The 16,012-nt window shown below is 42.2% G+C and overlaps 1 protein-coding gene across 29 annotated transcripts in view; it reads right to left on the bottom strand.

Moving 5' to 3' along the window:
- The window catches only part of EHBP1 (EH domain binding protein 1), a 326,704-nt gene that overhangs the window by 73,423 nt on the left and 237,269 nt on the right, over positions 1 to 16,012 (bottom strand). The gene's annotated exons all lie outside the window — the stretch shown is intronic.

Genomic DNA, 16,012 nt, shown 5'->3' on the forward strand with positions numbered 1-16,012 from the left:
CATTACAGCTACGTTAGCCATGACAGTAGATAATGAAAGAATTCAGGAGAATGGTACAAAGTAATAAAGATGCACATACATTTATAATGTATAAAAGGTACCTAAAATACAAATTCTCATGCTCCAGTTGATAGATGAGCTGTCTAATCAACGTCTGGATGTAACTTAAGTGCTCTCATTAGTGTGAAGACCTTCAGGCTAAATAAGCCTAAATCCCTTAAAAATTGCTTCTGAAATAGAAAAAATCCCCCTTACCATTCTCCTTCTGCCCAAATCATAACAATTAAAGGGAAAAAAGAGAGAGAGAGAGAGAGAGGTATTTTCACATAACTTTGTTTTAACTGGCACTTGGAAAACTATATTCTGAATCCAATTTAAAATGTTTAAAGACAAAGTTCATTAACCATCAAAATAGTGAAATGGAAAATTACATTTGAGTTCAGTTTCTCTCTCACCTGAAAGTTGGATCTTTAACACAGCAGTAAGATCTGCAATGGCTACTGACTCCTTTACCATAACTTTTTTCTAATCTAAAATATTTAATCAGCAGTGCTAAATATAGCTTTGTATTAAATTGTAAAGCTCTTCTCAAAATCAAACTATAAAAGAAGGAACTGCATATTTTTACTGATTTTATTTGGAGCAGGTTGAGGGGAAAAAGCATAAAATCAGAATTTCAATTTGTACTGACAAACCATTGGGTATTAAATTCTAAAGGCACGTAGAGTGCATAAAGAACTGATGGCTTGATTAGCTCTTGTGGTGCAATTGAAGGAGCTGTCTCTCTCACAGATTCTCCATTTTGAGAAACACTTTGATCTCTGTTCAAGTCAATTCATGAACATCAACTGACAAGACTGCATGAAACACCCCGATGGTTAGGCCCAAACTCGTAGCAAACTATTTGGTTTCATTAAGGCTTCCAGGAGAAGTGACCAGTGACAGTCCTTTCATTCAGAAGCCAACAGGCAAGTGACTACTTAAACTTTAATGTGCACATTGTACTGCTGAAGGCCCCTATACCTATAGTTATTAGTGAAGTATGAATCCCTTTACCTACTACTTTGTGACAGTGTGAAAGCACTCTGTGAAGCTGCACTCTTATTAATGCATTTATTGAGGTTTGTTTGAAGAGCTGATTTTCAATCTCTTTGGTGCGAGACTTTATATCATTATGGCAGGTGGAAAAGAGGAAACAATATGTACTATCCAAAAGCCAGTTATTCGGGAAGATTTGATTTTAAAATGCAGATATTTCTTAAACCACCTAGACAGTATTTAGGGGAAATATCATTATTCATCCAGGATAAAACAAAAGAACATGAATCACACTATCAGTAAAACACAAAGCAATACGTAGATTTTTAGAGGGTTGCTAAAGTTAACTATTTACACTAGCTTTTCCTTTTTTAGTTGGCTTTTTCGAAGAGCCCCACTTCAAAGGGTTCATTTTTGCACTAGTTCCTGTCAGTGCAGGTCAGAAACACTAAAGTGGAAAGTCACTGCACTGCCGTGGCACAAAGAGTCTGTGCGGCTAAAATCAAACAAAGCCCAATTAAACTAATCATAACGTCCCAGTGAACACAAGGAAGCTCACCTGGTATTTCTGGACTTCTTGTGTGAATTCCCAACTCTACTCAGTACTTGGTACTATAATTACCCTGACCAAAATACTGTGAAATTACTGCTCTGATCTACTAATGGCTGCAAAAATCAAGCCGTTGTGGTTTCATGCCAAGGGGCCGTAGCAAGGTGGCGCAATGCTTTCTGACAGAGACGACAACTTCTAAAAACTCAAAAGAGAAAATTAACGGGATGTGGTTTACGTTGCCAAAGACTGTTCATTAATTACCAATTTAATCACTGCTGGAGGCATGACATTACAAAAATCTGGCTGAAAGTTCTAATAGATTATGAAGACCACCTAAGAAGAGTGACCAAGAAATGTACAAAACAATTAATACTGTTTCACTGCTATCAAAGACACTCAGATTATTTTACATCAAGTGAAGCAAAAGAATTAGTAGCTTCACAGTGCCACCACTAGGAACTGTAAATACAATGGCACACAATTAGTAATGCACATGTGACTTTTCGTTCAAGGCATATATCCTTGGGAAAGCTAGAACATGATAAGGAGAACAAAAGAAACATTTTAAAATGAAATGAATAAAGATTTTAACTTTACCCTTGTGCATGCTGAGCAATAACAGAATAGGCAATGCAAAATACAGCTCAAAGTAATGGTGATATCATCCTGGGATTCACAACAGCATGCACTGAACATCCATACAGAAAACAGCCATAATCATTAACAGCAGTATAAAAAGTGAATTCCAGAAGCTAAGAAATGTAGGCCTAGCTTATTACACAAAAGTATCTCCCTGAAATAGAGATATATTTTTATTGCTAATATTTACGAGCAGGCAATCAGAAAACATTTAGGTTGTTTAACTAACCCAATGTTTTTCATGTGACCTAAGGACAGGCTGATTGTTGATAATATATTTTTTGTGCAGTTTGGTAGTCGACGCAACTTGTATTTAGTCAAAATCAATAAACTCTATAAGCAACAGTTGACAAAAATAAACAATTGCATACAGGCATTTGGGCCAGATTCTCAACTGGTGTAAATCAGTATAGCTCCACTGCAGTTAATAGAGATATGGTCCATTGGTATCTAAAACTGGAATCATATAAACATTTGTCTTGCATCATCAAGAGTTACATTATACTTATAAAATGTCTTGCTGATGTGAAACTGACAGTACATATTAATTCTACCTGTGAATGAGACTAAATTACACAGCAAGGGGAACAGTTTGCTTTCCCCTCCCCTCTATAATCATATGTGGTCAGCCCTTGCATAGTGAAAAACTATACTATAACTTCAAAATAAGAAAAATAGCTAAATTATCAAATATATTGTCAAAAGATTTAGAACCTTCTTCAAGATAGTCACTGACCATTTTTATTTTTAATGTATTTAGGAACATGAAATAAAACAATTTGTTTGTTTTCGCCATCAATGAAACTGGATCGGACTATACAGACCTTAGTGTTTCATTACAAAGAAGTAAATATCAGTTTGGCAGTTTATTGAATTGTTCAGTTAGTTGGTCGACTCTTCATTTAAGGAAGAGTGTATGGTTAAAATAGCTATGAAACTTGCCATACTCATGAAATTTAACTATCACACAGCATAGTCTTATCAGCTTAAACCATATTCAGCAGTTTTATAGTGGCATACATAGAAGACATATAAATGAACATCAGGGAATAACTTACCAACATTCAGGGATTACCAAAATAATGTTCAATCTTTTTACCAATTAGATAGTAACTGCTTCTTTTGTAATCTCAAAAAGATCTAGTGATCATATCTAAGTCTGGTCACAATTATCAGCATGACAGGCTAGTCTGTTTTTCAATCAATATTTTCTAATTAACATTAAAAGACCAAGGTTGCTTCCTGTAAAGTTCCACCCTTCAATAAAAAAATATCTGTCATAGGTTTAATTGGCAAAACAATAGCTTTGCTACCTTGGTTTTCTCATAAAGAAATAATAGGAACAACTTGGTAGCATTTCTTTGGACTTTAATCACAGGCATTTAATAGCTATCTAGGAAGGCCAGAGAAAATTCCATTGATGACCTAAATGCCTTTCTTAATGTAGTATAACTAGGGATTTTAGTTTAAATCAAAAACATCAATGGAAGTAATTTTCAAGATTTTGTTAAAAATAATGTTTTGAGGAAAGAACACTTATAATGGCAAGTTTTGTTTAGAGGTTTTCAGTGAAATGAATGTATGATTTTGCACTATCTACTGTAAATTTCATCCTGCATCACTCCTTGTCTGTGCTGTCTGTGGTTTACTTTTGGTTATGTATTGTAGCAGCATGGTAAGTGGCTTATTTGGGAGGAGAGATTATTATAGGATTCGAACAATAAATGAAACTGTTTAAAAAAGGATTTGAATATTAAAAAAACAACGTATGTTTATTTAATTGCTGATGGAATATCCAGTATCTGTGCAAATGTATGTGGTCAAATTTAAATAAACTTATACAAATTGATTTCCCTATGAAGTTACAAATACCTAACCAGATTTTGTTAGTTTATGATGGTTTTTTGAAATGATTTTCATTTTCACTGTGCATGCTAAAAAAAAGTTGTCATTTTGGCACTGAAAAATATTTATGAAAATGAAAAGTAATGGGAAAAACAGATTGATACCTAAAGTAGAAAGAGCTTATTAAATAGCAATTAGATACAGCTGCAACAAGTCCTTTGAGCAACAGAGTAATAAAAAGAAGTATTCTGAGCAGAAAGAATTGATCTCTTAGCCTCTCTCTCCTCCTACCTCCAAACATGCAAATATTGTATACAGTGAGTAACAGCTTTTTTGAGAGCCACTTTATTTATGTATGTTCCGGTAAAGAAAAATCTGAATATACTTCCCCAAATCTCTTTCTTTAAAAATATATAATTAACAGCTTCTATCGCTCATTCAGCTTGGGTAAATAACAAATGGTAATATTAACAACTAAAATATTAAGTCTCTCTCTAGATAGTATATAGTAATTATGCTACCAACAACTCAGTACTACAGGGATCCCTCTCTGAAACTAATCCTTTAGCGTCTATTTATCGGTCTTTCTATCTTAGGTGTTTGTATACAACACCCACGGCTATAGTATCTGAGCACCTCACAGTCTTTAATGTATTCATCCTCACAAGACTTCTGTGAAGTAGAGAAGTATAGTAGTGCTTCCCATTTTAAAGATGGGAAACTGAGGCACAGAGCGACTAAGTGAATTACCTAATGTCACACAGGAAGTCTGTGGTGAAGCAGGGACTTGAACCTAGGTCTCTTAAGTCTTAAGCTAGACCCTAGCCATTGGAACACCCTTGGCCAAATCTACACTAAGGGTGCAATCCTGCAACTGGATCCGCATTTAATTCCACAGCACAAAACTTTGCCACTTGAGCTAACAAAGTAACTGAAACCGGTAATAGGTTGCCATCCTTTATTTTCCCAGATCAATGCAGACAAGCATAATTTTTTCCTGAAATCCATGATACTGACTACATTCCACTAAGTTAGTCTATATAACTAACACACACATACACAAAACGAATGTTAAGGCTGCAGAGCCAGAAGTTGGAAATGTCAGAATTGAGGTTGATCTTAACCTTAATTCAGCCCTTTGTGTATATGCATTATGATACAGTCTTTAATTACATGATCACACACTATGTTTTCCAAAGTACCCCTGCCTCATTCAGTGCACAGGATGGACAGTGCTCACTGAATGAGTAACTATTCAATATTTCATTTGACCCTCATTGTTTAATGTGTGGCCCCAGGCCTTATTTACTACACACTATACATAAACAGTGCTCTGACTACAGAATTATTCATTTCCTCATGGACTTTTCTACAGTACTCCTCACTACAGTATCTGAGTGTTTCACAAACATTAATGAATTTATTTTCACAACATACCTCTAAGGTGAGGTGATATCATTATCCCCATTTTACAGACGGGAAGTTGAAGCACAGATCAAGTAAAGTAAAAAATGTACATTATATTGGGTGCCCAGGTTGAGATGCCTATTGCCTGAAGTTTTAGAGCACTTAGCATTATCTAGTACTTTATATGTTCAAAGCATGGCTCAGTGATAGCTGTGAGTGCTCAGCAATTCTGCAAATCAGACTCCAGTCTCAAGTTGGGTCCCCAGAAAATGAAGAACACACAATTAGTAACCACCTGTGAAAAGTTTTATTTAAGTGACTTGCCCAGCATCATGTAAGAGTTCTATGGCAAAGGCAGGGATCGAATTCACTTCTCCTGGTGGTATTCCACTGCCTTAACCATGACACCATCCTCTCTCTTTCTGCAATCCCTCACCTCATTCACCACACATCTTCTGACTTCTATCACAAATGAGGTAGGGTCCTACAGACAACAGCATCCTGTACTACACAACCTGGATTCATACCCAGAGCAGTCCATCTTGGGCACTGAATGAAGCATGGGTCCTAAGGAAAAAACAGTATGTAATAATGTAATTAAAGATTGCATGATAATGCATATGCACAAAGGGATTAAAAATTAAGGCTGCACAAGAAATCTTAATTCTGGCATTTCCTATCTTTTGAGTACTTGCCTTTGCAACCTTAATGTTCTTTTAATATATTTTTGTGACCATCTTTTTAAAATTAGATTTCCTAGTTTTTTTAAATTCCATCTGGTGTAATCATACTGTTACCCAGGTGGATCATTAGCTGGGTTGGAACATTTAGTTCCACAGCACAGATCTTTGTACTTGAGCTAACAGAATAACTGATAGCAGTAGTAGGTTGCCATCTGGTTTGTGGACCAGCACTAGAGAGGGATGTGTCATACAGTGGGTTTCAAAGATATTTGCTGATACCAGAGAAATATTGACTTAAGAATCGTGAGTTCTATTCCAGGTTCTGCGGGGGACTCTTCTCCACTGGGTACAGACTTTCTGCTTCTGTTCCTCTCAAGACTGTCCTCTTTTGTCTGTGTCCCCTCCAGTTTGTCCCTGTGCCAGTTTTGTTTCTTCCCACCAGTTCATCATCCCAGTCTCCCCACTTACCTACCCGAAGTATCCCTTTCAAGACATTTCACCCAAGTACCAGCTGCTAACAATAATCACAACATAACTAAATTCAGTAATCTCTGGGTGGAGGAGTTATCCCAAAACCTCGCACTATTACATTAAACTTGAGAAAAGAAGAGTTAAATTAAAATGTGTAAGCCAGTCAAAAACGGCCCATAGGTTAAAATGAGGAAATTAAAATCCTTAGACTCAGCATGGAGGCAATTTAAGTATCCTATAACAGAGTCACAGAATGAACGCACATCCCTAAAAAAGGAAACAAGAGGCAAAAACACAGCTAAATAGCCAGGCCAAAGATGTCACTAAAACCAAACAGGTATCCTTTAGAAAAAGGAAATTCAGATCAGTAAAGCTAATAGAAAGGAATATAAACTACAGCAGGTCATCTTTATAATGGAAAGTGAGGGAGAATTTGAAGAGCAAATAGCCAGGCAGAAAAATAAACAACAAGAAATTGTGTAAATCCATCAATAGTAAGACTCCTGTGAGAGAACTGGTGGGTCTGCTGGACGGCAAGGGAGCCCAGGACAATGTGGAGAATCTAAATGATATCTCTGACTCGATGATCACCACAGAGAATTTGGGGGAGATATGTACACTGCATCAACTCTTTGCAGATATTAAACATGAGGTACTTGCACAGACTGCAGAGTCAAGAGAGATGGACCTAAAACAAGCAAGTGACTGGGCCCAGATGAAACATATTCAAGAGTTCTGAAGGAGTTTAAGAATGAAGGGTGGGATTTTTGAAGGAGCCTGAAGGGGTCATGCACATAACTCCCTTATGCTTCTTTGAACAGTCAAAGTGGCTGAGCTGCTAACAAAATTGTGCAATCTCTCATTTAAATCAGTCGCTTTGCCAGAAGACTGGCAAGAAGCAAATATTGTCCCTATCTTTGAAAAGGCATTTGGGTTGGTCCTGGGAATTACAGACCAGTGAGCCTAATATCAGTATCAGGTAAACTGGCTGAAATGATCATTAAAACCAGAATTATAAAACCCTTAGATGAATGTGATATGATAGGGACCATCCAATCAACTTCTGTGCTTCTTTCAATAAATTAGCATCTGTGATCACATGGCTCTGAAATCCACCCCTCTGGTCTCGGAAATGCTGCACCAGTTTTGAGGAGCATAACATTGCTGTTAATCCCCAATGTTCATCTATGGCTCATGCTCTTCTTGTCCCTTGCTCCCACACTATGAGTCCACTTTCTCAGTCCCTCTGATGGATGCTGTCACTTCTTCCTCTGACTGGCTCCTAGACAGAATGGAGAAAGGGATTCCAAACACAGGGATACTCCTTGCGTTGCCTGATGCATGACTATTAGAGGCACTGCCTGGGCAGACCCAGCAGTGAAAGCAGTGCTCCCACACTGCTAGCAGATGAAGATAGGGGAATGAGTGAGAGAAAATGAGATGGAGCGATAGAGTAAGAGTAGGGAAAGCAGGCAGAAAATGCTAGAACCTGGACAGGTAGGAAGAACAATGGGAAAAGAAGGGGCAGAGCAGACAAGGGGAAAGGAAAGGGAATCAAGGCACAAAACAATAAAGAAAGGAGGCATTGGATAGAAGGAGTCATGGAGAAGAGGTAGGGGAGTTGAGAGGGAAAGGAGGACAGGTAGGAGGAGTAGAAGATAAAGAGCAAAGAGGGGAAAGGAGCAAGGAGACACATAGTAAAGGAAGGTGAAGACGACTGAATGTCAAAGACAAGTAAGAAGTAGTAAGAAATTGGGAGAAAGGGGAGGAGCTAAAAGATAGATGAACAAATTCAGTCATAACTTTTCTCTCTTTTCTCCAGTCTGCCAGCAAAACAATTTTTGAGTAAAGCACAGGAAGAACAGTGATGTGGGCGTAATGCTAATCTATAAGGCTGGACAGACATTACAGTGGGGAGAGATCCAGGGAAGAGAGGAAAAAAGCCAAGAGAGTTCAGAAAGTTAAGGGGAAACAGCCAGTGCTTCAGGAGAGGTCAGCTAGCAGCCAATAAAGTACACAAAACAAGGAATGGCCAGCCAGGACAACAACATGGCTACTGAACTAAACAACACAATTCTGGCTCCACCTTGGGAAGGGAAAGGTTTGGCGAGTGAAAGGGTCCGAGGTATTTACTTCATGCATAGTGGAGAACTAGTCTTCCCTTTTCTTTAAAAAGGACTTAAACCAAACCTAATCAGAACAGCAAATACCTAACAGGGGTAATGCAAATGAAATTAGTTTATGACCACTGAATGGACTTGGCAATTCTCTCTTTTTTGTTAAGATCAAGTGTGCCAAAGGTACATACATAGTACTCATTTGTTTACTTTAAAAAATGCCACTTATAGTGCTGAGATGAAACCTACAAATATTAGAATAAAGTACATGGACCAAGATTTTCCAAAAGCGACTAAAGATTGAATCATAGAATATCAGGGTTGGAAGGGACCTCAGGAGGTCATCTAGTCCAACTCCCTCCTCAAAGCAGGACCAATCCCCATTGTGGATGCCCAACTTGCAACACTTTAAAGGAGCCTGATTTTCAGGAAAAAAATGAGCACCCATCATATGAAAAACCAGGCCCCTTTTATCTGTCTCAGTTTGGGCTCCCAAAAATTGTGGTACCTCAAATCACTAGTCAGTTTTGAAAACTGGCCATGAAGTATTTTGTAACATTTTTTCCTCTTCTTTTCTTCAAAATCAGCAATAAAGGACCCAATCCAACTCCAAAGCATGAAAAGGTTCTTACTGACCTGAGTAGGAGTTGGATTAGAAACTGGATTTTATTCCATTCAATTGGAATACTGACACCTAACATTCCGGTCAATATGAAACCAAAGATGCCAGGCTGAAAGTTCCTCCTTACTACTAGTATTAATGACAGTGGTTTGAGCATTGGCCTGCTAAACCCAGGGTTCTGAGTTCAATCCCTGAGGGGGCCATTTAGGGATTTGGGGCAAAAATCTGTCTGGGGATTGGTCCTGCTTTGAGCAGGGGGTTGGACTAGATGACCTCCTGAGGTCCCTTCTGATATTCTATGATTCTATATCTACTTAAAACTGCAAAAAACTGCAGATATCAAAGAAAAAATAATCTGCGCTATCCAAAGCATTTTTTCAGGAAGCTAATAAAGTAATGGTGTATGGCCTGGTGTAAATCAGTGTACCATCACTAAAACATAACTAGATGCCTGGCTATGGGCTCACAACAAATGGGTAAGAGAAAGAGAGAAGCTCTGCCCTTCCAGAAGTCACCTGCTGATCTTGCAAATATATGAATATACTTTACCTTATATATATGGGTGTGTGCACGCACACACACACAGTGTACAAACCCACATTAAAAGAATGTTAAGATTACAACGCCAAGCACTCAAAAGCTAGAAAATCCCATAACAAAGTTTTCTTATGCAACCTTAATTCAGCCTCCTTAGTATGCATTATGATACAGTCTTTAATTACATGATCACACACTACTATTTTCCACAGGTCCCGTCTCATTCAGTACACAGGATGGACAGTGCTCACTGAATAAGCAGCTATTTAATATTCATTTTATCATCATTGTTCAATGTGTGGCCCTACGCCTTATTTACTGCACTATAATACACTGCTCTGAATGCAAAATTACACATTTCCTCATGGCCTTTTCTATGGTGCTCATCAGTATAGCCTTTGAATGCTTCACAAACTTTAATTATCTTCAGAACACCACTGTGAGGTAAGGGGCTACTATTATCCCCATTTTACAGATAGGGAACTGAGGCAGTGAGAAAGTAAAGTTAAAACTGTGCCTTAGATATGGGTGACCAGTTTAAAGTGCCTTTAACTTGATTTTTCTGAGCACACAGCATTACATAGCACTTTATATGTTTTCAGCACATCTCTCATTGACTTCAGCTGCAATAGTGAGTGCTCAGAATTTCTGGAAACTAGACCCCAGGTGCTTAAAGTCAGGCACCCAGAAAATGAGAAAACCACAATTAGTGACCACCTGTGTAAAGTTTGCTTTAAGTGACTTGCCCAGAGTTCTACAGGAACTCTGTGACAGAAGCAGGGGCAGAAACCAATTCTCAAGGGCAGCATTCCACTGCCTTAATCATGGCCATCCTTTTTCTTCCAGCAGTCCGCTACCTCATTCTGTACGCATCTTCCAGACCCTCTTAGGGCTCCAATATGACCATCAGATAGCTCTTTTACCGCCATCCAAGAGGACTCCCCCGAGACCGCTCTGAGCTGATGGTCTTTTACCAAGACCCCCTCAAGGATCTGGAAGCTAGTTTCAGCGACCAAGTCCATAGTGGCCGCAGAGGGGGAGGACCTCCTAGGAGAACACGTGCTAGACAATCCACACCTTAGGGTGCAGGTGGTGGAGTCCTCCTGGGTATGCTGGAAGTTGGCCCTGGCTGGATCACCAGACTCAGAGACCTCCTGGACCATGACCAGATGGACCTGTGGCATGTAGCCAGTGGATGGGGCTGCCCACCCCTGTCATGTGCTCCAGGAGGTAAGGGCAGCCTTGCTTCCTGCTTCTCTTGCTTTCTTCAAGCAGGTCCTGTGGGTGCTCCCTGCCCATCCATCACTCCTGCCCTCTGGAATTTGTCATCAGGCTCCTGCCCCTCAAGCCTCCCTGACTGCCTCTGACATGCCACTTGAGCCAGCTGAACGCCATCCAGCCGGCCTACCTCCTAACCACACCCAGAGAACATCTGCATGTGCTCGGGCTTCACACCATCCACTTCCTCGCCCCTGTGTCATGCCCTGACACCAACTGGCAGGACCAGCTGCCACCTGTGGAGGGCAGGGAACCCTGGTGGGTCAGTCTGTACTCCACTCTGGTTCCATAGCCTGCCGGGGATATCAGCTGGCAGCTCCTCCACGGAGCTGTAAGCACTGTTGCGTTTCTAGCGCAGCACACAAACTCCCCTGACACCTGTCATTTCTGTGGTGAGACTGAGACCCTGGCACACATCTATGTGAAGTGCGTCAGGCTGCAGCCCCTCTTCCGGCTCCTCTAGAACCTCTTGCTGAGGTCCTGGTTGCACTTTCCCCCATACCTCTTGATCTATGCACAGCCCATCTGTGGCCCCACAAAGCTACAGGACCTCCTTGTCAACCTTTTCCTGGTGCTGGCCAAGATGGCCATCCACGATACCAGGAGGAGAAAGCTGGATTGGGCATGGGGGTAGGATGCTCTGTGACTGTAGGGCCTACTTCTGGTCCCCAGGGCCGGCCTTAGTGAAAATGGTGCCCAGGACAAACTTATATTCTGCTCCCCCCACCACCATCACCCCGGCTCCTATAGGCTCTTGGGTTCCCTGGGCTCCCCTCCCCTCATCACCTCCGGGCCATTACCTATACTTCATATGGAATGTCCACAGGAAAGTCCATTCAATGTAGATAGGCGTCTCCCATGGTCTATTGTGAGTTAAGTGTCCCTTGATGAGCCACTTACTTTGACTAGTCTCGTCAAGATGTGCTGGAAAACTACCTTTTGGGCTTTACCTCAGGAGCAAACATTTGAAATACAGGCATAGAGCCAATACTCCTAACTTCAAATACAAAAATGATACATGCATACAAAGAGCATAAACATATTCAGCAAATCATAACCTTTGCATAGACCTCTTACATGCCACATTTTGTACAAGGTTTGTTGCAAATATATAACAGTGGTTGCAGCAATGATCTACATGGCCATGTTTTAATCAGATAATGTCACAATGAGTAACTGCTACATATAGCAAATTCCTAGGCCACTGTTAGCAGAAGCCCAGAAGTAAGGGTGGCATGGTATATGGTGTATTGCCACACTTCTATGCTGCTGCAGTGACTTGTGGTGCCTGGCACTTGGCCTGCGGCTCAAGGCAGGCTTCACGTTCTCACATGGGGGCTGCATCTTGCCAGAGCCCACGGCCCTCCTGCAGCCTCTAGCCACTCCTGGCTCACCACGAGCATTCTGACAGGAAGTACCAAGCAGTAATAGCAACAATAATAATACAAGAGTGTGTGTGTATGTGTGTGTGAGAGAGAGAGACAGAGAGAGAGCCTGTGTGTGTGTGTGTGTGTGAGACTGCGTGTTGGGGAATTGTGTGACAGTGTGTGTGTTGGGGAGTGCGAGTCTGTGTATGTGTGTCTGTGTGTGTTAGGGAAGTTTGAGAGACAGTGAGCGCACTGTCACTTTAAGTCCCACCCCCCCACTCGGCCCGGCTTTCCCCGCCCCCGTCACTCACATGGACGTTTTGCTCCTCCTGGCCCTGGCCCGGCCGGCCCCCGCCGGAGACCAAACGGCACAGGGCCACAGGCAGGGAGGGACTCGGCTCCGCTCCAGGCAGCGAGTGGTGGGTAGCACCGCAGGTGACTGGCCCCGGCCGTGCCGCTCTGGGCTCCCTGGGGCTGGGGCAGAGCTGGAGCCCTCAGCCGGCTGGGTTAGGAGCGAGGGAGGGAGGGGCCAGGGGGTTGGGGTCAGGGGAAGCCCATCCGCCCAGCGTGGGGGAGGGGCCGGAGAAGAGAGGAGTCCGGCCACAGCCAGCCAGAGGAAGCCCGAGCCCCTTGTGATGCCCCGGGCGTGGGCCCCGTTTGCCTGGCCCTATGGCCGGCCCTGCTGGTCCCTCAGATGGTTACACCTCCAGGCAGAGTTCCTCTGGGCGGTGTCCACTGACTCCTTAGACACCTTTGAAGAGTAGTAGGTCCTGTCTGGGGTTCTCTGTTCAGTGTCACCCTCTGGATCCCTGATCTTTAACTTTTACCATTCACTCCCATTCCTGTTTTTTTCATTTGTTGTCCTCAATATTCACTTGTGGCCTGGGTTCAATGGCTCCTCCCTCCTTGGTTGAGAGGGCCTTTAGCACCATCCCCTAGTAACCACAAGTAGTACACACCTTCCACAGCTGCCCAGGACTCCGTTATGAACAACAGATAGCTTTTACTTCCATCCAAGAAGTCTTCCCTGAGAGCACCCTGAGCTGCCAGTCTTTTACCAGGACCTCCTCAGGAACTGGAAACTAGTTTCAGTGACCAGGTCCATAGCAGCCACTGAGGGGAAATATTTCCTCACTGTAGCCCTGCTACACAACCCACACCTTCATGTGCATGTGGTAGAGTTCCCCTTTGTATGCTGGAGAATGGTGTGACCAGAGACTGAGACCTCATGGACTATGGTCAGAAGGACTGGGTGGACCCTGTGGTAACTGGCCAATGCAAGTATTGCTCACCCTATACATCCCCCATCATATGCTCTAGGAAGTGAGGGCAGCCTTGCCTCCTGCTTCTCTCACTTTTATTGAGCCTGTCCTGCCCCTGTCCCTCTGGATCATCGGGCCTCTGCCCCATGAGCCTCCCCAGCTTCCCCATATGTATCACCTGAGCACAGTGAATGCCATCTAGCCAGCCCATCTCCAAATCGCACACTGCGAATATCTCTACATGATAGTGCTCCATACTACCCACTTCCTCACCCTTGTGGGACAGCCTATTCTCCATTATAGTCCCACAGCCTGCCAGGGATATCAGTTGGTGGTTCCTCCTCAGAGCTGTGAGCATGGTGGATGTGGTTTATGGAGTCTCCTAACACTTGCTCCTTTTGCAGTCAGAGGGAAACCTGCTGCACATCTGTGTAGCGTGTGTCAGGCTGCAGCCCGTCTTCGGACTCCTTCAAAACTGCCTGCTGAGGTTCTGGCTGCACTTTTCCCTACCCTGGCTTGTTTTCACATACCCCATCTGTGGCTCCATCGCAAGGCCACCTCATCAAGGAAGGCCATCCACCAGATGATGAAGATGGAGCTCAACAGAGGAGTGGCTCTTTGGCTCTAGGTCCTGTTTCCAATCCCTCTTTGGCTTTACGTCTCCAGGCAGAGTTCCCCACTTTCCACTTGCTCCACATCCTAATCTCGCTGCTCGTCACTCACCCAGCCCTGACACCTCTCCTCTCTGAAATCCAGTGGGGTGGCTTCCTCCTTTTCCTCCTCCTTGCTACCTGCTAGAAGGAGCACTGAGAGCACAGGTGAGACAATATTCCAGCTTTCAGTTCCTGTGACGTGTGCACAGTGGCCCCTGACTAGCAGGAGCTGCAATTGCACAACGGGTATGTCTACACTGCAAGGAAACACCTGGAGCTGTCCCCTGTCAGCTAACTTGGTCTTGCGGGGCTCAGACTATGGGCTGTTTAACTGTAGCGTAGACGTTGGGGCTCAGGCTGGAACCTGGGCTCTGCAACCCCGTGAGTGGGACAGAGTCCCTGAGCCTGAGTCTCAACATCTCCACAATTTTTAGCCCCACAGTTTGAGCCCCGTAAACCCGAGTCAGCTGACCTGAACCAGCCGTAGACATGCCGTGGGTCTTTTATTCCAGTGTAGACATACCCAGAAAGTCCTTCTAAGCCCCTGCAGTCCCAGGCTTAAGCATGCTCTGTACAGATGGAATCTTCAGAGAATTTAGCTGCCAAACACTAACAAAGTTTCTCCTGAACATGTGTGAACTGATATTCCCAGTGTTTCATAACTTGGCCAGATTTGGGTAGATTTTTATGGGGATGGCCAAAAGCACCCCTGATACCAGTGTAACCTTCCTATCAAATTTCAAATTCCTGCTTCAGGGCTAGAGCTTCTCAATGAAATGGTTGTAAGAATTGTAAGAAATTTTTAACATGGACAAAACAACGTATTTTCCCTTAGCCTTGTTCTGAGAAACAGCTAAGCGGTTTCCCCCCCGAAATTTACCGAAAAAATATAGGCACCTAGCATGGAAAATTTCAGCCCAAATGATTAAAGTTTGGAAAATGTATATGGAACTGAAAATATGGTCTTACAATAAAAAGTGTCAAGTAACCTTAACTAGGCATCACTACTTGAGCTTCTTATAATACCTTTTCTATAATGCAGTCTGAGCTATTGAGAAAACGTATTTTTTTAAATGAAGGTGAAATTTCTAGTAACATTTAATACTTTAAACTCATTTGCAAAAAATAAAAAAATTTAGACATCTTCTCGCCATGTATATGGGGCTCGAGCTTTTTTCTTTTCAAGAAAAATTAGTAAAAAAAAGTCTAGTTTTTTGGGGAAGAAAAAAACATTTTCTAAGAAAAAAAATACTTATAACTGCAGAATCAGGATGGCTCAGAGAACAAAATTTGCCAAATTCTAAATTCACTTATGTTTGTGAAATCTCACTCAAATCAAAAGGCAGAATTTGACCAAGAGGATCAGACTATTAATGGTGTGAATCAGTGAATGATTCAAAATCTTTATCATAGTCATCATAATTTAGTCAGACTGAAGTTCTTAGTGAAACAAGTGCTGTGGTATCAGTTCAGTCTCTAATACACAATGGCTAGAATCACAAAATTACTGCACATAATCTGACACAACAGGCAATCTCTG

Source organism: Chrysemys picta, chromosome 3 (genome assembly GCF_011386835.1).
Source record: "Chrysemys picta bellii isolate R12L10 chromosome 3, ASM1138683v2, whole genome shotgun sequence".
Lineage (NCBI taxonomy): Eukaryota > Metazoa > Chordata > Testudines > Emydidae > Chrysemys > Chrysemys picta.